The 21,251-nt window shown below is 61.3% G+C and overlaps 11 non-coding genes across 11 annotated transcripts; 5 read left to right on the top strand and 6 right to left on the bottom strand.

Moving 5' to 3' along the window:
• Positions 1-1,266: 1,266 nt before the first annotated feature.
• TRNAG-GCC (transfer RNA glycine (anticodon GCC)) lies at positions 1,267-1,337 on the top strand. Its single transcript has one exon. It is a non-coding gene; the product is annotated as a tRNA-Gly (tRNA).
• Positions 1,338-5,912: 4,575 nt separating this feature from the next.
• Positions 5,913-5,984, bottom strand: TRNAE-CUC (transfer RNA glutamic acid (anticodon CUC)). The gene has a single exon. It is a non-coding gene; the product is annotated as a tRNA-Glu (tRNA).
• A 290-nt stretch (positions 5,985-6,274) lies between these two features.
• On the bottom strand, positions 6,275-6,346 carry TRNAG-UCC (transfer RNA glycine (anticodon UCC)). The gene has a single exon. It is a non-coding gene; the product is annotated as a tRNA-Gly (tRNA).
• A 628-nt stretch (positions 6,347-6,974) lies between these two features.
• Positions 6,975-7,046, bottom strand: TRNAD-GUC (transfer RNA aspartic acid (anticodon GUC)). Its single transcript has one exon. It is a non-coding gene; the product is annotated as a tRNA-Asp (tRNA).
• Positions 7,047-7,651: 605 nt separating this feature from the next.
• TRNAL-CAG (transfer RNA leucine (anticodon CAG)) lies at positions 7,652-7,734 on the top strand. The gene has a single exon. It is a non-coding gene; the product is annotated as a tRNA-Leu (tRNA).
• A 1,665-nt stretch (positions 7,735-9,399) lies between these two features.
• TRNAG-GCC (transfer RNA glycine (anticodon GCC)) lies at positions 9,400-9,470 on the top strand. The gene has a single exon. It is a non-coding gene; the product is annotated as a tRNA-Gly (tRNA).
• Positions 9,471-14,084: 4,614 nt separating this feature from the next.
• On the bottom strand, positions 14,085-14,156 carry TRNAE-CUC (transfer RNA glutamic acid (anticodon CUC)). Its single transcript has one exon. It is a non-coding gene; the product is annotated as a tRNA-Glu (tRNA).
• A 287-nt stretch (positions 14,157-14,443) lies between these two features.
• TRNAG-UCC (transfer RNA glycine (anticodon UCC)) lies at positions 14,444-14,515 on the bottom strand. Its single transcript has one exon. It is a non-coding gene; the product is annotated as a tRNA-Gly (tRNA).
• A 622-nt stretch (positions 14,516-15,137) lies between these two features.
• Positions 15,138-15,209, bottom strand: TRNAD-GUC (transfer RNA aspartic acid (anticodon GUC)). The gene has a single exon. It is a non-coding gene; the product is annotated as a tRNA-Asp (tRNA).
• A 605-nt stretch (positions 15,210-15,814) lies between these two features.
• On the top strand, positions 15,815-15,897 carry TRNAL-CAG (transfer RNA leucine (anticodon CAG)). Its single transcript has one exon. It is a non-coding gene; the product is annotated as a tRNA-Leu (tRNA).
• Positions 15,898-17,565: 1,668 nt separating this feature from the next.
• Positions 17,566-17,636, top strand: TRNAG-GCC (transfer RNA glycine (anticodon GCC)). The gene has a single exon. It is a non-coding gene; the product is annotated as a tRNA-Gly (tRNA).
• The last annotated feature ends 3,615 nt before the right edge of the window (positions 17,637-21,251 follow it).

Here is a 21,251-nt window from a genome sequence, read left to right as displayed (position 1 = left end):
CTATTCCTCCTTTTCCCGCCTTCCTCCCACCGCCTCCGCCCAGCGCCCAGCGCCCAACGCCTTGAATCGCCGCTGCGCTGCCCAGAGGCCTCCGGCGTGCACAGCCCGCTCGGTTTCACCCTCCAACCTCTGACCGCCGAACAGCAGCGAGCGAGCGACCCGCTCTTGGAGCCGCGCACACTTCTCCACCACAGGCACGCCATCCAACATCCTGCCCTTTCCTCCGGTACCCCTCGGACCCCGCCTGCGCATTCCACTCTCCCGACGCCCTAGGCAGGTCGCCGATCTCACCTCGCTACTTGTGCTCCCTTCCCGCTAACACCTGCCTGCCGGCCCACCTGCAGCCGGACGCCTGCCGGCCAGAGGCAGCGGGATCCCTGCACACAGCCTGGCAGGCGAGTCCGTACCCGGAAAGATAGCCAACGAGGAATCACCAGCGGAAGCCCTAGATCCCCGTCACGCGCCCACAAACGCCAGGCCCGCCGGGACAGCTCTGCGCCACACCACACCGCATCCCACGCGGAAGCCGCGGCCTGGGCCGTCCCAGCCACACCCAGCGCGCCTTCTCCCGGGTCAGCCAGCTGCGGCTCTGCCAAAGCGCTCCTCCGCTCCTTTCTGGCGCTCCAGCCTCCTACCAGCCCATCGGGCCGGACCCCGAGTGCGAGCGGTGGCCTGGGTCAGAGCGCAGAAGCGAGGCGCCCACGGACTTGGTCTGCGTTTCTGAGCCGCACGCGGCGGCTGCGAGACCCGTCCCCCATCGCCGCCCCCGCTCGCTGACACGCTGACACACCCACCCCACACCCACCCGCAGCTGACACAAGCGAGAAGGCCAGCCCGGCCGAACAACAACAACAACAACAACAACAACAACAACAACAACAAGAAACAAAACAAACACAAAAGAAAACTCTGGGTCTGGGCCGGGGATCCGCGCTCAGCAAGGCCCGCCACAGCTCAGCTGCCCACACGGGCATTCGGGCGCGGGCCACGGCTGGTCCTTCCCCTGGCGACCCCGGCGGGCAGTCTCTGGGCTCTGGGCGGCAGAGAAAGCGCAAGACGGAGGAGTCGGCCTCTCTCCCTCCGCTCTCCCTCCGCGCCGCGCCCCAGGTCCCTCGACGTGACGGGAGCCTCCCCTTCTGCTCGCCCCGTCGGGCCAGCCTCTCGTGGACGGCCCAATGGGAAGGAGACCAATGGCAGGCGGTGACCAGTGAACGGCGGCTGGTGGCGAGTTCCGCTGTGCCAGCTTCCGTTGGCGTTTACCATCGTGCATGGGTGGTTCAGTGGTAGAATTCTCGCCTGCCACGCGGGAGGCCCGGGTTCGATTCCCGGCCCATGCAGCACGCCCTCCCATTTTGGTGGCTGCTGCTGCTCCAAATGGAGCTGCGCTCGCCTCTGCCGCCTCCTTACACTCCGGCGCGCCAGCGTGTCCTGCAACGGCTGCGCTCCCACGCGCGATGCCCCTCTGCCCTTTCTTCCGTGCCTCTCTCCACTGACTTGCGGGTGAGGCTGACCCCTCCCCCCTTCCTTGGTAAAAACAACCCCTCCAAACACGAAAGCACGCCAGACACCAGCCCTTGGCAACCTCCTGGTCCTGTTTCTCTTCACTACCCTGCCACCACCTCTGCCCGACGCATTTCACTTCAAGGAATATCGCCAGGCACCACGGGCTTGCACCCACTCGCCCCACCTCTTCTCTTCACCCTTCACCACCTCTACCTCTTTGTCTCTCTCTCTCCCCCCTCGATGGCTCCCCACATCCAGAAAATGTTGCCATGGTTGCCCTTCCATCCTGAAGACGGCTTATTTATGTCTGGGGTCCAGTTGCATTCCCTACCCCTTCGGGACGTGGACGTGGCCTCCAGTCGCTCTGTCACGATGTCTGCCCCACCCTGGGCTGCTTGTCACCTCACCCCAGCCCCACTCCGTATTCTGACTGCCCAGCCCAAGCAGCATCCAGTCTCCCCGGCGGGGATCCCCCTTGACCACACAGACTTCCTTCCTTCCAAGACCCACCCGCTGACAATGTACTCTTCCGTCCAGCCTTCAGGCTCAGCCCTCCCTCCGCCGTCTTTTTCTCACCCCAACCGCCTTTTCACTCACACACACACAGACACACACACACATTCTCACTCCCTCTCTCTCTCTGTCTCACTGGGTCTCCAGCTCTCTCTCTCTCTCTCTCTCTCTCTCTCTGTGACTCTATCTCTCTGTCTCTCTCTCTCGCACATCAGCTCTCCCTCTCGCCGTCAATGCCCCTCTCTCACACGACTCATATCCCTCAGCCCTGGCCTCCTTCAGGCTCTTCAGACACATGCCAGCTCCGCCACCAGCTGCGATCCCTCCGACCGCATGGGCAGCCCGCGAGGTGCCCTAACGCCCCAGGCCTCTGCACGACTTCCGTTTGACTGGATAGCCTCACTCCCAGACCTTGCCAGCCAGTCCTCTGCACCCCTGGACACCCTGGACTCTTTCTTCCAGCTCCCAGCACACGACATGCTTCTCTCCTTTCCTTGGTGTCAGCCCCTTGCCCCGGGCTGGGGTGGACGCCAGCCACGGGAACGGACACCTTCGTCCATCACTGTCACCCGCTGACATCCACCCACATCGCCCTGGCAAGCAGCCAGCCTCCCGTGGGGATGGCAAACCTCTCCATCCCCGATAGGGTCTGGTCTCTCTCTGCAGGTGATCCGACTGTGCCAAGATCCACGAATGACACGGGACAGCTTTGTGCAGTTGGTTGGACCTCTACTTTGCCCCTAAAGAGAGTATTGGCAAGAAGTCGACTGACCTCTGCCATTGACTCGGGGAATCAGCCAAACAGTAAGATCAATACGGGTTGAATAGAGGGTTGGAGAACTGGGCTCATCTGTGCTAAGGAGGGGATGGGAAGAAAGTTCCACAGCGAATCTTGGCGTTGGGGATAGGTACCGTCTCCACATGTTCCTTGACACTTGGAGAGAAGATCGAGAGCGTAGGTCAGGCAATGGGAAGCAAACCTCGGCTACAGGTCTATCATGAACCCCAACTCCGCACATGTGGCTTTGGTCAGCTTGGCTGTTGGGTTTTCCCCACCAGCTCCTGCGTCCTCCACGCTTCAATGCCCGTGGCCAGGTTGGTCCAAATAACGGGACCTCTCGAGATTCGTTTTCACATCCAGAATAGGCGAGAATCTCAAACCTGTCAACAGTGAGTGGGAGCACGTGTACACACATGCGCGTGTATGTTGCGGGAAGTCAGGGACCCCGAACGGAGGGGCCGGCTGGAGCTGGGGCAGAGGAACATAAATTGTGAAGATTTCATTTCTATATGGACATTTATGGGTTCCCAAATAATACTTTTATAATTCCTTATGCCTGTCTTTGCTTTAATCTCTGAATCCTGTTATCTTCGTAAGCTGAGGATGGACGTCACCTCAGGACCACGGTGATAATTGGGTTAACTGTACAAATTGACTGTAAAACATGTGTGTTTGAACAATATGAAATCAGTGCACCTTGAGAAAGAATAGAATAACAGCGATTTTTAGGGAACAAGGGAAGACAGCCATAAGGTCTGACTGACTGCGGGGTCGGGCAAAAAGCGCCGTAGTTTTCTTCTAGCAGAGAGCCCATAAGCGGACGTGCAAGTAGGGAAGGTACGCTAAATTCTTTTCCTAGCAAGGAATATTGAGATTAATACTCTGGGAAGGGAATGCATTCCTGGTGTGTCCTATGCGGTCGAGATAAGGCCTGAGACACGCCCCTGGTCTCCTGCAGTACCATCAGGCTTATCAGGGCGGGGAAAAAACTGCGCCCTGCTGCGTTTGTGGTCAGGCCGGTTGTCTGCTCTCGAACCCCGTTTTCTGTTGTTTGAGATGTTTATCAAGACAATACGTGCACCGCTGAACGTAGACCCTTATCAATAAATCTGCTTTTGCCCTTTGCCCTGTTCCCTCAGAAGCATGCGATCTTTGTTCTGCTTTTTGCCCTTCGAAGCATGTGATCTTTGTACCTACTCCCCGTTCGTACACCCCCTCCCCTTTTGAAATCCTTAACAAAAAACTTGCTGGTTTTGAGGCTCGGGTGGGCATCACGGTCCTACCGATATGTGATGTCACCCCCGGCGGCCCAGCTGTCAAATTCCTCTCTTTGTACTCTCCCTCTTTATTTCTCAGCCGGCCGGCACTTACGGAAAATAGAAGGAACCTACGCCGAAATATCGGGGGCGGGTTCCCCCGATAGGTGTATGAAGAAAATGCTCACCGTCACCCATCCGTCGGGGAAATGCAAATGAAAACCACGAGGAGCTGTCATCTTACCCCGCTTAGGATGGCTATCATTAAAGCCGGAGGGAAAATAACCAACCCTGGCGACGAGGTAGACAAAAGGCAAGACTTAGACCCCGTCGGCGGAAAGGCGAATAAGTACAGCCGCCATGAAAAAACGGCATGGAGATATCTGAAAACAAAATGCAACAAACCGACAAACAAACAAAACCCCACCCCAACCCTACCCTGCCACCTCCCCCCCAACCCCTCGCACACAGATAATTCAAGGTAGAGCTACCTTTGGGCCCGGCAATCCCGCGGATGGGTGTTTAACCAAAGCACCAGGAAATCTGAATTTCCGAGGGATACCTGCACCCCCATGTTTACTGCAGCACTGTTCACAATTGCAGAAACGTCGAATCAACCTAAGCGTCCATCGGCCGGGAAATGGATTAACGAAAACGTGGCATGTGGACACCATGGAATACGATTTGGCCATAAAAAGGAAGGAAATCCTCTCGTTCTGCAGCAACAGAGGTGGAACTAAAGGTCACGATGTAACCTCAAATGAGCCGGGCACAGAAAGACACGGAGGGCAGGTTCTGATTCCAATCGTGGGAATTGAACAATCAGAAAGTTCACCTTGTGGAGGTAGAGAGCAGAAACGATAGACACCAGAGGCTGGAGAGGGGTGGGTGGGTGACTGGGGTGAAGAGAGGTTGGCGAAATGGGTAACGAGCATGCGTTTCGATGGAGGCAATACGTTCTAATAATGTTCCATGGCAGAAGTGGGGAGACTAGGGGTCACAACGATGTATTAGCGTGTGTTTCAGAGCTGGAAGACAGCACCTGAGGTGTTCCCAACAGGTAGAGATGACAGATACCCACGGGATGGATGCCCTTCATCCCCTCAGTTGATCATCGATCGCCACGCAATCTACACGTGTTACCGCATGTCACAGGAGTCCCATCAATATCATGTCCGCATGAAGAAAAAACATAATCATGCTACAAGGGCGATTGTCACAGCTCTGGCTCCCCAGCGCCATGGCCCGTGGTCTCGGCTCCTCAAGTTCCGCTGCCATTTTCTACCAAAGCCGCTGACACCCGTGGAGCCCAATCACGGATCCCCGCGCTCCAAGGGTCTGGCACGCCTTGGAAAAGCCAGTGCGCTTGCTGGCATGAGTGGCTCTGGCACGTGGCCCAAACGCTGGGCGCAGATCCCCCGCAGCCGAGAGAGAAGTGGCCCGTCAGCCACCCGGCTTGGCTTGGCGGAAGCCGCTCTGCTCGAGAGTCCTGGCCCATTCCGTGGCCAGACGAGGGTGCGAGGTGGGCGGCGGCGGCGGCGGCGGCGGCGGTAGTGGCCGCGGTCACCTGGCGGCCATGGGAGGAGAAAGCCTGACCCGGCCGGTGGGCCTTGCCACTGAGAAAGAGTGGGAGGGAGGCGAGCACCTGACAAGGAAGAACTGTGACGCGGATGTTGCGAAGGTGGCGCCAGCGAGGCCAAAAGGACGGAGGGGTGGGGGTAGGCGGGGAGGTGGGGGGCGCACGTGGAGGCCGCCGGAGGTTGTGGCTGGGGCGCCTGAGAAGCGAGGGAGCCTGTTGGTCAAAAGGGGGAGGTGTGAAGGGGCCTGGCAGTTGGCAGGCAGAGCCAAAGAAGGAAGGCTTCCCTGACCGGGAATCGAACCCGGGCCGCGGCGGTGAGAGCGCCGAATCCTAACCACTAGACCACCAGGGAGAGACGGCCTTCAGGGCCCGGCTTGCGCCTCCTGGCCCCAGCGCCTGTGGCCCCAGCATTGGGGCGCTACCTTGGCGCCTGTCCCCTGCTTCCCTTTAAAAACAAACACCCGCAACCAGCCCCGGAGACGCGGGCGGCAACCCGCCCGCCCCAACCAGCAGCTCTGGCCCTGTTGGCAGCACACCCTCCAAACACCGCGCCCCTCCTTCCCGGGCGCACACGCACGCAGCCCCTGGCCAAGCTCCGACACGAGCCCCGCGCCCGGGACCTCCGCAAAAAGGTCGGCCCGCTGCGTTGGCCGGGAATCGAACCCGGGTCAACTGCTTGGAAGGCAGCTATGCTCACCACTATACCACCAACGCCGCACGGCGCGGGCAGCCCCGCCACGCCGGCCCGGGGCTCCCACGAGCGCGCCGCCCACGCCCGGCGCAGCAGCGCCCCGACGCCCCGTCCGTCCGCCTGCCCGCCCGCAGCTCCGCGCTGCCACGGCCCCGCCAAAGGCCGGCCCGCGCCCCACCGGTGCAAGGCGAGCGCGGCTGCCCCGTTCCGCCCCCGTTCTGCGTCTGGGGGCGCTCTCGCTCCCTGGCAGACCCGGGCTGCCGGAGTCCTTCTCCACCAGGTGTCCGGGGGGCACACGGCCGGCGTCCCACAGGGTCCTCAACTCAACTCCTCCGCCTCCCACCGACCGCCGCCGGGCCCTGTGCCAAGTGGCAGAAAGCCTCTTCCCACAACCACTTTGGGCCGGCAGCTCGCTGGGCGCCCTGGGGGCCAGAGGAGGCCGCCCGGCTGTGGCGATCAAGCGGCGGGCGAGAAGAAAAGGGAGGAGGCCAAGGGGGCCCCTGAGGCCAAGGGGGCCCAGAGGGCCCAGGGGGCCAAGGGGCCAGGCAGGTCAGGCCCGGGATGGCGCCCTGCGACTAGCTGGAGGGCGGAGGAAGGAGAAGGAGGGCCCACAGGCTGGGTCCGAGGCGGCGGCCCTAAAAGGACTGCTGCCTCCCCGTCGGGGAATCGAACCCCGGTCTCCCGCGTGACAGGCGGGGATACTCACCACTATACTAACGAGGACGACGGCCACGGTCGCCGGGACGCCAGACCCCACTCCGACCGCGGACGCCTAGCCCTGCCTTGATCCCCTCCCCCGACCGCAGGGGCCCCGCGCCTGCTCGCCCTCCACCCGCCACCCGCCACCCGCCACCCGCCACCCGCCACCCGCCACCGTTGGCGCGGCCTACCCCGACACCCAAGAAAGCACCCTGCGGTCCCACTGGGACCCGGAGCCGGACCCCGACAGCTACCGGAGCGGCGTGGAACCTCCCCTTGCGCCCTGCCTGCCGTCTCCAGCGCGGGGATCGCGCCGGCAGGAAGAGGCTGCGGGCGAAACAGCCAGGCTGCCGCTCCTAGGACGTGGTGGGCGCGCGCCCTGCGGGGTTCCGCCAGCGGAGGCGCGGGCGCGGGGGCGGGCGGCGGCGCCCGGCCCGACGCGGACCGTTTGGGTCCGGGGTGGGGACGCGGAGGCGTCCACGCCAACGCCGGCCGGCTCCGTTCACTCGGCGCCCGCTCCGGCCCCGCGGTCCGTCGGTTGCGCACCGAACCCAGACAGGCGCCGGCCAAGGGCGCCGGCGTTCGCGCCGGGTCCCAGCCAGGCGAGCGGCGACGCGCCCCGGCGCGCCGTCAGGATGGCCGAGCGGTCTAAGGCGCTGCGTTCAGGTCGCAGTCTCCCCTGGAGGCGTGGGTTCGAATCCCACTCCTGACAACCCGACCTTTTGGCCCGCCCGCCGGAGGGCAACGCCCATCGCAACCCTGGAGCACCTTTGGTCGGTTCCTGCCTTGAGCCCTTGCCCACTCTCCAAACTCCAGCCCCCTGGAAGCAAGCCTCCAAAACGCCGCCGCTTCTCAGGCACGTCCCTTCTTCCTGCCCACCCGCCGGCCGTCGCAGAAACAGCCCAGGACCATGCGCCAGCGCCCGCGACCCTTTACCGATTGCCCTTCGGACAGACGCACTCCCCACCACCTCACACGCCCTCTTCCCTGGCCCCACACACACAGCGAGCGACCGCGACCACCTTCCACGCTCTTCCCTACCTATCTCCTCCGCCCGCCTTCTCCTCACTCGCCCAAACAGACGCAGCCCAGACTCTGCCCCTATTCCTCCTTTTCCCGCCTTCCTCCCACCGGCCTCCGCCCAGCGCCCAGCGCCCAACGCCTTGAATCGCCGCTGCGCTGCCCAGAGGCCTCCGGCGTGCACAGCCCGCTCGGTTTCACCCTCCAACCTCTGACCGCCGAACAGCAGCGAGCGAGCGACCCGCTCTTGGAGCCGCGCACACTTCTCCCACCACAGGCACGCCATCCAACATCCTGCCCTTTCCTCCGGTACCCCTCGGACCCCGCCTGCGCATTCCACTCTCCCGACGCCCTAGGCAGGTCGCCGATCTCACCTCGCTACTTGTGCTCCCTTCCCGCTAACACCTGCCTGCCGGCCCACCTGCAGCCGGGACGCCTGCCGGCCAGAGGCAGCGGGATCCCTGCACACAGCCTGGCAGGCGAGTCCGTACCCGGAAAGATAGCCAACGAGGAATCACCAGCGGAAGCCCTAGATCCCCGTCACGCGCCCACAAACGCCAGGCCCCGCCGGGACAGCTCTGCGCCACACCACACCGCATCCCCACGCGGGAAGCCGCGGCCTGGGCCGTCCCAGCCACACCCAGCGCGCCTTCTCCCGGGTCAGCCAGCTGCGGCTCTGCCAAAGCGCTCCTCCGCTCCTTTCTGGCGCTCCAGCCTCCCTACCAGCCCATCGGGGCCGGACCCCGAGTGCGAGCCGGTGGCCTGGGTCAGAGCGCAGAAGCGAGGCGCCCACGGACTTGGTCTGCGTTTCTGAGCCGCACGCGGCGGCTGCGAGACCCGTCCCCCATCGCCGCCCCCGCTCGCTGACACGCTGACACACCCACCCCCACACCCACCCGCAGCTGACACAAGCGAGAAGGCCAGCCCGGCCGGAACAACAACAACAACAACAACAACAACAACAACAAAGAAAACAAAACAAACACAAAAGAAAAACTCTGGGTCTGGGCCGGGGATCCGCGCTCAGCAAGGCCCGCCACAGCTCAGCTGCCCACACGGGCATTCGGGCGCGGGCCACGGCTGGTCCTTCCCCTGGCGACCCCGGCGGGCAGTCTCTGGGCTCTGGGCGGCAGAGAAAGCGCAAGACGGGAGGAGTCGGCCTCTCTCCCTCCGCTCTCCCTCCGCGCCGCGCCCCAGGTCCCTCGACGTGACGGGAGCCTCCCCTTCTGCTCGCCCCGTCGGGCCAGCCTCTCGTGGACGGCCCAATGGGAAGGAGACCAATGGCAGGCGGTGACCAGTGAACGGCGGCTGGTGGCGAGTTCCGCCGTGCCAGCTTCCGTTGGCGTTTACCATCGGTGCATGGGTGGTTCAGTGGTAGAATTCTCGCCTGCCACGCGGGAGGCCCGGGTTCGATTCCCGGCCCATGCAGCACGCCCTCCCATTTTGGTGCTGCTGCTGCTCCAAATGGAGCTGCGCTCGCCTCTGCCGCCTCCTTACACTCCGGGCGCGCCAGCGTGTCCTGCAACGGCTGCGCTCCCACGCGCGATGCCCCTCTGCCCTTTCTTCCGTGCCTCTCTCCACTGACTTGCGGGTGAGGCTGACCCCTCCCCCCTTCCTTGGTAAAAACAACCCCTCCAAACACGAAAGCACGCCAGACACCAGCCCTTGGCAACCTCCTGGTCCTGTTTCTCTTCACTACCCTGCCACCACCTCTGCCCGACGCATTTCACTTCAAGGAATATCGCCAGGCACCACGGGCTTGCACCCACTCGCCCCACCTCTTCTCTTCACCCTTCACCACCTCTACCTCTTTGTCTCTCTCTCTCCCCCTCGATGGCTCCCCACATCCAGAAAATGTTGCCATGGTTGCCCTTCCATCCTGAAGACGGCTTATTTATGTCTGGGGTCCAGTTGCATTCCCTACCCCTTCGGGACGTGGGACGTGGCCTCCAGTCGCTCTGTCACGATGTCTGCCCCACCCTGGGCTGCTTGTCACCTCACCCCAGCCCCACTCCGTATTCTGACTGCCCAGCCCAAGCAGCATCCCAGTCTCCCCGGCGGGGATCCCCCTTGACCACACAGACTTCCTTCCTTCCAAGACCCACCCGCTGACAATGTACTCTTCCGTCCAGCCTTCAGGCTCAGCCCTCCCTCCGCCGTCTTTTTCTCACCCCAACCGCCTTTTCACTCACACACACACAGACACACACACACATTCTCACTCCCTCTCTCTCTCTGTCTCACTGGGTCTCCAGCTCTCTTTCTCTCTCTCTCTCTCTCTCTCTGTGACTCTATCTCTCTGTCTCTCTCTCTCGCACATCCAGCTCTCCCTCTCGCCGTCAATGCCCCTCTCTCACACGACTCATATCCCTCAGCCCTGGCCTCCTTCAGGCTCTTCAGACACATGCCAGCTCCGCCACCAGCTGCGATCCCTCCGACCGCATGGGCAGCCCGCGAGGTGCCCTAACGCCCCAGGCCTCTGCACGACTTCCGTTTGACTGGATAGCCTCACTCCCAGACCTTGCCAGCCAGTCCTCTGCACCCCCTGGACACCCTGGACTCTTTCTTCCAGCTCCAGCACACGACATGCTTCTCTCCTTTCCTTGGTGTCAGCCCCTTGCCCCGGGCTGGGGTGGACGCCAGCCACGGGAACGGACACCTTCGTCCATCACTGTCACCCGCTGACATCCACCCACATCGCCCTGGCAAGCAAGCCAGCCTCCCGTGGGGATGGCAAACCTCTCCATCCCCGATAGGGTCTGGTCTCTCTCTGCAGGTGATCCGACTGTGCCAAGATCCCACGAATGACACGGGACAGCTTTGTGCAGTTGGTTGGACCTCTACTTTGCCCCTAAAGAGAGTATTGGCAAGAAGTCGACTGACCTCTGCCATTGACTCGGGGAATCAGCCAAACAGTAAGATCAATACGGGTTGAATAGAGGGTTGGAGAACTGGGCTCATCTGTGCTAAGGAGGGGATGGGAAGAAAGTTCCACAGCGAATCTTGGCGTTGGGGATAGGTACCGTCTCCACATGTTCCTTGACACTTGGAGAGAAGATCGAGAGCGTAGGTCAGGCAATGGGAAGCAAACCTCGGCTACAGGTCTATCATGAACCCCAACTCCGCACATGTGGCTTTGGTCAGCTTGGCTGTTGGGTTTTCCCCACCAGCTCCTGCGTCCTCCACGCTTCAATGCCCGTGGCCAGGTTGGTCCAAATAACGGGACCTCTCGAGATTCGTTTTCACATCCAGAATAGGCGAGAATCTCAAACCTGTCAACAGTGAGTGGGAGCACGTGTACACACATGCGCGTGTATGTTGCGGGAAGTCAGGGACCCCGAACGGAGGGGCCGGCTGGAGCTGGGGCAGAGGAACATAAATTGTGAAGATTTCATTTCTATATGGACATTTATGGGTTCCCAAATAATACTTTTATAATTCCTTATGCCTGTCTTTGCTTTAATCTCTGAATCCTGTTATCTTCGTAAGCTGAGGATGGAACGTCACCTCAGGACCACGGTGATAATTGGGTTCACTGTACAAATTGACTGTAAAACATGTGTGTTTGAACAATATGAAATCAGTGCACCTTGAGAAAGAATAGAATAACAGCGATTTTTAGGGAACAAGGGAAGACAGCCATAAGGTCTGACTGACTGCGGGGTCGGGCAAAAAGCGCCGTAGTTTTCTTCTAGCAGAGAGCCCATAAGCGGACGTGCAAGTAGGGAAGGTACCGCTAAATTCTTTTCCTAGCAAGGAATATTGAGATTAATACTCTGGAAGGGAATGCATTCCTGGTGGGAGGTCTATAAACAGCCGCTGTGGGAACGGCTGTCCTATGCGGTCGAGATAAGGCCTGAGACACGCCCTGGTCTCCTGCAGTACCATCAGGCTTATCAGGGCGGGGAAAAACTGCGCCCTGCTGCGTTTGTGGTCAGGCCGGTTGTCTGCTCTCGAACCCCGTTTTCTGTTGTTTGAGATGTTTATCAAGACAATACGTGCACCGCTGAACGTAGACCCTTATCAATAAATCTGCTTTTGCCCTTTGCCCTGTTCCCTCAGAAGCATGCGATCTTTGTTCTGCTTTTTGCCCTTCGAAGCATGTGATCTTTGTACCTACTCCCCGTTCGTACACCCCCTCCCCTTTTGAAATCCTTAACAGAAACTTGCTGGTTTTGAGGCTCGGGTGGGCATCACGGTCCTACCGATATGTGATGTCACCCCCGGCGGCCCAGCTGTCAAATTCCTCTCTTTGTACTCTCCCTCTTTATTTCTCAGCCGGCCGGCACTTACGGAAAATAGAAGGAACCTACGCCGAAATATCGGGGGCGGGTTCCCCCGATAGGTGTATGAAGAAAATGCTCACCGTCACCCATCGTCGGGGAAATGCAAATGAAAACCACGAGGAGCTGTCATCTTACCCCGCTTAGGATGGCTATCATTAAAGCCGGAGGGAAAATAACCAACCCTGGCGACGAGGTAGACAAAAGGCAAGACTTAGACCCCGTCGGCGGAAAGGCGAATAAGTACAGCCGCCATGAAAAACGGCATGGAGATATCTGAAAACAAAATGCAACAAACCGACAAACAAACAAAACCCCACCCCAACCCTACCCTGCCACCTCCCCCCAACCCCTCGCACACAGATAATTCAAGGTAGAGCTACCTTTGGGCCCGGCAATCCCGCGGATGGGTGTTTAACCAAAGCACCAGGAAATCTGAATTTCCGAGGGATACCTGCACCCCCATGTTTACTGCAGCACTGTTCACAATTGCAGAAACGTCGAATCAACCTAAGCGTCCATCGGCCGGGAAATGGATTAACGAAAACGTGGCATGTGGACACCATGGAATACGATTTGGCCATAAAAAGGAAGGAAATCCTCTCGTCTGCAGCAACAGAGGTGGAACTAAAGGTCACGATGTAACCTCAAATGAGCCGGGCACAGAAAGACACGGAGGGCAGGTTCTGATTCCAATCGTGGGAATTGAACAATCAGAAAGTTCACCTTGTGGAGGTAGAGAGCAGAACGATAGACACCAGAGGCTGGAGAGGGTGGGTGGGTGACTGGGGTGAAGAGAGGTTGGCGAAATGGGTACGAGCATGCGTTTCGATGGAGGCAATACGTTCTAATAATGTTCCATGGCAGAGTGGGGCGACTAGGGGTCACAACGATGTATTAGCGTGTGTTTCAGAGCTGGAAGACAGCACCTGAGGTGTTCCCAACAGGTAGAGATGACAGATACCCACGGGATGGATGCCCTTCATCCCCTCAGTTGATCATCGATCGCCACGCAATCTACACGTGTTACCGCATGTCACAGGAGTCCCATCAATATCATGTCCGCATGAAGAAAAACATAATCATGCTACAAGGGCGATTGTCACAGCTCTGGCTCCCCAGCGCCATGGCCCGTGGTCTCGGCTCCTCAAGTTCCGCTGCCATTTCTACCAAAGCCGCTGACACCCGTGGAGCCCAATCACGGATCCCGCGCTCCAAGGGTCTGGCACGCCTTGGAAAAGCCAGTGCGCTTGCTGGCATGAGTGGCTCTGGCACGTGGCCCAAACGCTGGGCGCAGATCCCCCGCAGCCGAGAGAGAAGTGGCCCGTCAGCCACCCGGCTTGGCTTGGCGGAAGCCGCTCTGCTCGAGAGTCCTGGCCCATTCCGTGGCCAGACGAGGGTGCGAGGTGGGCGGCGGCGGCGGCGGCGGCGGCGGCGGCGGCGGCGGCGGCGGTAGTGGCCGCGGTCACCTGGCGGCCATGGGAGGAGAAAGCCTGACCCGGCCGGTGGGCCTTGCCACTGAGAAAGAGTGGGAGGGAGGCGAGCACCTGACAAGGAAGAACTGTGACGCGGATGTTGCGAAGGTGGCGCCAGCGAGGCCAAAAGGACGGAGGGGTGGGGGTAGGCGGGGAGGTGGGGGCGCACGTGGAGGCCGCCGGAGGTTGTGGCTGGGGCGCCTGAGAAGCGAGGGAGCCTGTTGGTCAAAAGGGGAGGTGTGAAGGGGCCTGGCAGTTGGCAGGCAGAGCCAAAGAAGGAAGGCTTCCCTGACCGGGAATCGAACCCGGGCCGCGGCGGTGAGAGCGCCGAATCCTAACCACTAGACCACCAGGGAGAGACGGCCTTCAGGGCCCGGCTTGCGCCTCCTGGCCCCAGCGCCTGTGGCCCCAGCATTGGGCGCTACCTTGGCGCCTGTCCCCTGCTTCCCTTTAAAACAAACACCCGCAACCAGCCCCGGAGACGCGGGCGGCAACCCGCCCGCCCCAACCAGCAGCTCTGGCCCTGTTGGCAGCACACCCTCCAAACACCGCGCCCCTCCTTCCCGGGCGCACACGCACGCAGCCCCTGGCCAAGCTCCGACACGAGCCCCGCGCCCGGGACCTCCGCAAAAGGTCGGCCCGCTGCGTTGGCCGGGAATCGAACCCGGGTCAACTGCTTGGAAGGCAGCTATGCTCACCACTATACCACCAACGCCGCACGGCGCGGGCAGCCCCGCCACGCCGGCCCGGGGCTCCCACGAGCGCGCCGCCCACGCCCGGCGCAGCAGCGCCCCGACGCCCCGTCCGTCCGCCTGCCCGCCCGCAGCTCCGCGCTGCCACGGCCCCGCCAAAGGCCGGCCCGCGCCCCACCGGTGCAAGGCGAGCGCGGCTGCCCCGTTCCGCCCGCGTTCTGCGTCTGGGGGCGCTCTCGCTCCCTGGCAGACCCGGGCCGCCGGAGTCCTTCTCCACCAGGTGTCCGGGGGGCACACGGCCGGCGTCCACAGGGTCCTCAACTCCTCCGCCTCCCACCGACCGCCGCCGGGCCCTGTGCCAAGTGGCAGAAAGCCTCTTCCCACAACCACTTTGGGCCGGCAGCTCGCTGGGCGCCCTGGGGGCCAGAGGAGGCCGCCCGGCTGTGGCGATCAAGCGGCGGGCGAGAAGAAAAGGGAGGAGGCCAAGGGGGCCCCTGAGGCCAAGGGGGCCCAGAGGGCCCAGGGGGCCAAGGGGCCAGGCAGGTCAGGCCCGGGATGGCGCCCTGCGACTAGCTGGAGGGCGGAGGAAGGAGAAGGAGGGCCCACAGGCTGGGTCCGAGGCGGCGGCCCTAAAAGGACTGCTGCCTCCCCGTCGGGGAATCGAACCCCGGTCTCCCGCGTGACAGGCGGGGATACTCACCACTATACTAACGAGGACGACGGCCACGGTCGCCGGGACGCCAGACCCCACTCCGACCGCGGACGCCTAGCCCTGCCTTGATCCCCTCCCCCGACCGCAGGGGCCCCGCGCCTGCTCGCCCTCCACCCGCCACCCGCCACCCGCCACCCGCCACCCGCCACCCGCCACCGTTGGCGCGGCCTACCCCGACACCCAAGAAAGCACCCTGCGGTCCCACTGGGACCCGGAGCCGGACCCCGACAGCTACCGGAGCGGCGTGGAACCTCCCCTTGCGCCCTGCCTGCCGTCTCCAGCGCGGGGATCGCGCCGGCAGGAAGAGGCTGCGGGCGAAACAGCCAGGCTGCCGCTCCTAGGACGTGGTGGGCGCGCGCCCTGCGGGGTTCCGCCAGCGGAGGCGCGGGCGCGGGGGCGGGCGGCGGCGCCCGGCCCGACGCGGACCGTTTGGGTCCGGGGTGGGGACGCGGAGGCGTCCACGCCAACGCCGGCCGGCTCCGTTCACTCGGCGCCCGCTCCGGCCCCGCGGTCCGTCGGTTGCGCACCGAACCCAGACAGGCGCCGGCCAAGGGCGCCGGCGTTCGCGCCGGGTCCCAGCCAGGCGAGCGGCGACGCGCCCCGGCGCGCCGTCAGGATGGCCGAGCGGTCTAAGGCGCTGCGTTCAGGTCGCAGTCTCCCCTGGAGGCGTGGGTTCGAATCCCACTCCTGACAACCCGACCTTTTGGCCCGCCCGCCGGAGGGCAACGCCCATCGCAACCCTGGAGCACCTTTGGTCGGTTCCTGCCTTGAGCCCTTGCCCACTCTCCAAACTCCAGCCCCCTGGAAGCAAGCCTCCAAAACGCCGCCGCTTCTCAGGCACGTCCCTTCTTCCTGCCCACCCGCCGGCCGTCGCAGAAACAGCCCAGGACCATGCGCCAGCGCCCGCGACCCTTTACCGATTGCCCTTCGGACAGACGCACTCCCCACCACCTCACACGCCCTCTTCCCTGGCCCCACACACACAGCGAGCGACCGCGACCACCTTCCACGCTCTTCCCTACCTATCTCCTCCGCCCGCCTTCTCCTCACTCGCCCAAACAGACGCAGCCCAGACTCTGCCCCTATTCCTCCTTTTCCCGCCTTCCTCCCACCGGCCTCCGCCCAGCGCCCAGCGCCCAACGCCTTGAATCGCCGCTGCGCTGCCCAGAGGCCTCCGGCGTGCACAGCCCGCTCGGTTTCACCCTCCAACCTCTGACCGCCGAACAGCAGCGAGCGAGCGACCCGCTCTTGGAGCCGCGCACACTTCTCCCACCACAGGCACGCCATCCAACATCCTGCCCTTTCCTCCGGTACCCCTCGGACCCCGCCTGCGCATTCCACTCTCCCGACGCCCTAGGCAGGTCGCCGATCTCACCTCGCTACTTGTGCTCCCTTCCCGCTAACACCTGCCTGCCGGCCCACCTGCAGCCGGGACGCCTGCCGGCCAGAGGCAGCGGGATCCCTGCACACAGCCTGGCAGGCGAGTCCGTACCCGGAAAGATAGCCAACGAGGAATCACCAGCGGAAGCCCTAGATCCCCGTCACGCGCCCACAAACGCCAGGCCCCGCCGGGACAGCTCTGCGCCACACCACACCGCATCCCCACGCGGGAAGCCGCGGCCTGGGCCGTCCCAGCCACACCCAGCGCGCCTTCTCCCGGGTCAGCCAGCTGCGGCTCTGCCAAAGCGCTCCTCCGCTCCTTTCTGGCGCTCCAGCCTCCCTACCAGCCCATCGGGGCCGGACCCCGAGTGCGAGCCGGTGGCCTGGGTCAGAGCGCAGAAGCGAGGCGCCCACGGACTTGGTCTGCGTTTCTGAGCCGCACGCGGCGGCTGCGAGACCCGTCCCCCATCGCCGCCCCCGCTCGCTGACACGCTGACACACCCACCCCCACACCCACCCGCAGCTGACACAAGCGAGAAGGCCAGCCCGGCCGGAACAACAACAACAACAACAACAACAACAACAACAACAAAGAAAACAAAACAAACACAAAAGAAAAACTCTGGGTCTGGGCCGGGGATCCGCGCTCAGCAAGGCCCGCCACAGCTCAGCTGCCCACACGGGCATTCGGGCGCGGGCCACGGCTGGTCCTTCCCCTGGCGACCCCGGCGGGCAGTCTCTGGGCTCTGGGCGGCAGAGAAAGCGCAAGACGGGAGGAGTCGGCCTCTCTCCCTCCGCTCTCCCTCCGCGCCGCGCCCCAGGTCCCTCGACGTGACGGGAGCCTCCCCTTCTGCTCGCCCCGTCGGGCCAGCCTCTCGTGGACGGCCCAATGGGAAGGAGACCAATGGCAGGCGGTGACCAGTGAACGGCGGCTGGTGGCGAGTTCCGCCGTGCCAGCTTCCGTTGGCGTTTACCATCGGTGCATGGGTGGTTCAGTGGTAGAATTCTCGCCTGCCACGCGGGAGGCCCGGGTTCGATTCCCGGCCCATGCAGCACGCCCTCCCATTTTGGTGCTGCTGCTGCTCCAAATGGAGCTGCGCTCGCCTCTGCCGCCTCCTTACACTCCGGGCGCGCCAGCGTGTCCTGCAACGGCTGCGCTCCCACGCGCGATGCCCCTCTGCCCTTTCTTCCGTGCCTCTCTCCACTGACTTGCGGGTGAGGCTGACCCCTCCCCCCTTCCTTGGTAAAAACAACCCCTCCAAACGCGAAAGCACGCCAGACACCAGCCCTTGGCAACCTCCTGGTCCTGTTTCTCTTCACTACCCTGCCACCACCTCTGCCCGACGCATTTCACTTCAAGGAATATCGCCAGGCACCACGGGCTTGCACCCACTCGCCCCACCTCTTCTCTTCACCCTTCACCACCTCTACCTCTTTGTCTCTCTCTCTCCCCCTCGATGGCTCCCCACATCCAGAAAATGTTGCCATGGTTGCCCTTCCATCCTGAAGACGGCTTATTTATGTCTGGGGTCCAGTTGCATTCCCTACCCCTTCGGGACGTGGGACGTGGCCTCCAGTCGCTCTGTCACGATGTCTGCCCCACCCTGGGCTGCTTGTCACCTCACCCCAGCCCCACTCCGTATTCTGACTGCCCAGCCCAAGCAGCATCCCAGTCTCCCCGGCGGGGATCCCCCTTGACCACACAGACTTCCTTCCTTCCAAGACCCACCCGCTGACAATGTACTCTTCCGTCCAGCCTTCAGGCTCAGCCCTCCCTCCGCCGTCTTTTTCTCACCCCAACCGCCTTTTCACTCACACACACACAGACACACACACACATTCTCACTCCCTCTCTCTCTCTGTCTCACTGGGTCTCCAGCTCTCTCTCTCTCTCTCTCTCTCTCTCTCTCTGTGACTCTATCTCTCTGTCTCTCTCTCTCGCACATCCAGCTCTCCCTCTCGCCGTCAATGCCCCTCTCTCACACGACTCATATCCCTCAGCCCTGGCCTCCTTCAGGCTCTTCAGACACATGCCAGCTCCGCCACCAGCTGCGATCCCTCCGACCGCATGGGCAGCCCGCGAGGTGCCCTAACGCCCCAGGCCTCTGCACGACTTCCGTTTGACTGGATAGCCTCACTCCCAGACCTTGCCAGCCAGTCCTCTGCACCCCCTGGACACCCTGGACTCTTTCTTCCAGCTCCCAGCACACGACATGCTTCTCTCCTTTCCTTGGTGTCAGCCCCTTGCCCCGGGCTGGGGTGGACGCCAGCCACGGGAACGGACACCTTCGTCCATCACTGTCACCCGCTGACATCCACCCACATCGCCCTGGCAAGCAAGCCAGCCTCCCGTGGGGATGGCAAACCTCTCCATCCCCGATAGGGTCTGGTCTCTCTCTGCAGGTGATCCGACTGTGCCAAGATCCCACGAATGACACGGGACAGCTTTGTGCAGTTGGTTGGACCTCTACTTTGCCCCTAAAGAGAGTATTGGCAAGAAGTCGACTGACCTCTGCCATTGACTCGGGGAATCAGCCAAACAGTAAGATCAATACGGGTTGAATAGAGGGTTGGAGAACTGGGCTCATCTGTGCTAAGGAGGGGATGGGAAGAAAGTTCCACAGCGAATCTTGGCGTTGGGGATAGGTACCGTCTCCACATGTTCCTTGACACTTGGAGAGAAGATCGAGAGCGTAGGTCAGGCAATGGGAAGCAAACCTCGGCTACAGGTCTATCATGAACCCCAACTCCGCACATGTGGCTTTGGTCAGCTTGGCTGTTGGGTTTTCCCCACCAGCTCCTGCGTCCTCCACGCTTCAATGCCCGTGGCCAGGTTGGTCCAAATAACGGGACCTCTCGAGATTCGTTTTCACATCCAGAATAGGCGAGAATCTCAAACCTGTCAACAGTGAGTGGGAGCACGTGTACACACATGCGCGTGTATGTTGCGGGAAGTCAGGGACCCCGAACGGAGGGGCCGGCTGGAGCTGGGGCAGAGGAACATAAATTGTGAAGATTTCATTTCTATATGGACATTTATGGGTTCCCAAATAATACTTTTATAATTCCTTATGCCTGTCTTTGCTTTAATCTCTGAATCCTGTTATCTTCGTAAGCTGAGGATGGACGTCACCTCAGGACCACGGTGATAATTGGGTTCACTGTACAAATTGACTGTAAAACATGTGTGTTTGAACAATATGAAATCAGTGCACCTTGAGAAAGAATAGAATAACAGCGATTTTTAGGGAACAAGGGAAGACAGCCATAAGGTCTGACTGACTGCGGGGTCGGGCAAAAAGCGCCGTAGTTTTCTTCTAGCAGAGAGCCCATAAGCGGACGTGCAAGTAGGGAAGGTACCGCTAAATTCTTTTCCTAGCAAGGAATATTGAGATTAATACTCTGGGAAGGGAATGCATTCCTGGTGGGAGGTCTATAAACAGCCGCTGTGGGAACGGCTGTCCTATGCGGTCGAGATAAGGCCTGAGACACGCCCTGGTCTCCTGCAGTACCATCAGGCTTATCAGGGCGGGGAAAAACTGCGCCCTGCTGCGTTTGTGGTCAGGCCGGTTGTCTGCTCTCGAACCCCGTTTTCTGTTGTTTGAGATGTTTATCAAGACAATACGTGCACCGCTGAACGTAGACCCTTATCAATAAATCTGCTTTTGCCCTTTGCCCTGTTCCCTCAGAAGCATGCGATCTTTGTTCTGCTTTTTGCCCTTCGAAGCATGTGATCTTTGTACCTACTCCCCGTTCGTACACCCCCTCCCCTTTTGAAATCCTTAACAAAAACTTGCTGGTTTTGAGGCTCGGGTGGGCATCACGGTCCTACCGATATGTGATGTCACCCCCGGCGGCCCAGCTGTCAAATTCCTCTCTTTGTACTCTCCCTCTTTATTTCTCAGCCGGCCGGCACTTACGGAAAATAGAAGGAACCTACGCCGAAATATCGGGGGCGGGTTCCCCCGATAGGTGTATGAAGAAAATGCTCACCGTCACCCATCGTCGGGGAAATGCAAATGAAAACCACGAGGAGCTGTCATCTTACCCCGCTTAGGATGGCTATCATTAAAGCCGGAGGGAAAATAACCAACCCTGGCGACGAGGTAGACAAAAGGCAAGACTTAGACCCCGTCGGCGGAAAGGCGAATAAGTACAGCCGCCATGAAAAACGGCATGGAGATATCTGAAAACAAAATGCAACAAACCGACAAACAAACAAAACCCCACCCCAACCCTACCCTGCCACCTCCCCCCAACCCCTCGCACACAGATAATTCAAGGTAGAGCTACCTTTGGGCCCGGCAATCCCGCGGATGGGTGTTTAACCAAAGCACCAGGAAATCTGAATTTCCGAGGGATACCTGCACCCCCATGTTTACTGCAGCACTGTTCACAATTGCAGAAACGTCGAATCAACCTAAGCGTCCATCGGCCGGGAAATGGATTAACGAAAACGTGGCATGTGGACACCATGGAATACGATTTGGCCATAAAAAGGAAGGAAATCCTCTCGTCTGCAGCAACAGAGGTGGAACTAAAGGTCACGATGTAACCTCAAATGAGCCGGGCACAGAAAGACACGGAGGGCAGGTTCTGATTCCAATCGTGGGAATTGAACAATCAGAAAGTTCACCTTGTGGAGGTAGAGAGCAGAACGATAGACA

This window comes from Macaca nemestrina, chromosome 1 (genome assembly GCF_043159975.1).
Source record: "Macaca nemestrina isolate mMacNem1 chromosome 1, mMacNem.hap1, whole genome shotgun sequence".
Taxonomy (NCBI): domain Eukaryota; kingdom Metazoa; phylum Chordata; class Mammalia; order Primates; family Cercopithecidae; genus Macaca; species Macaca nemestrina.
The sequence above is the reverse complement of the archived record's forward strand: the minus strand, read 5'-3'. Positions and strand labels throughout refer to the sequence as shown.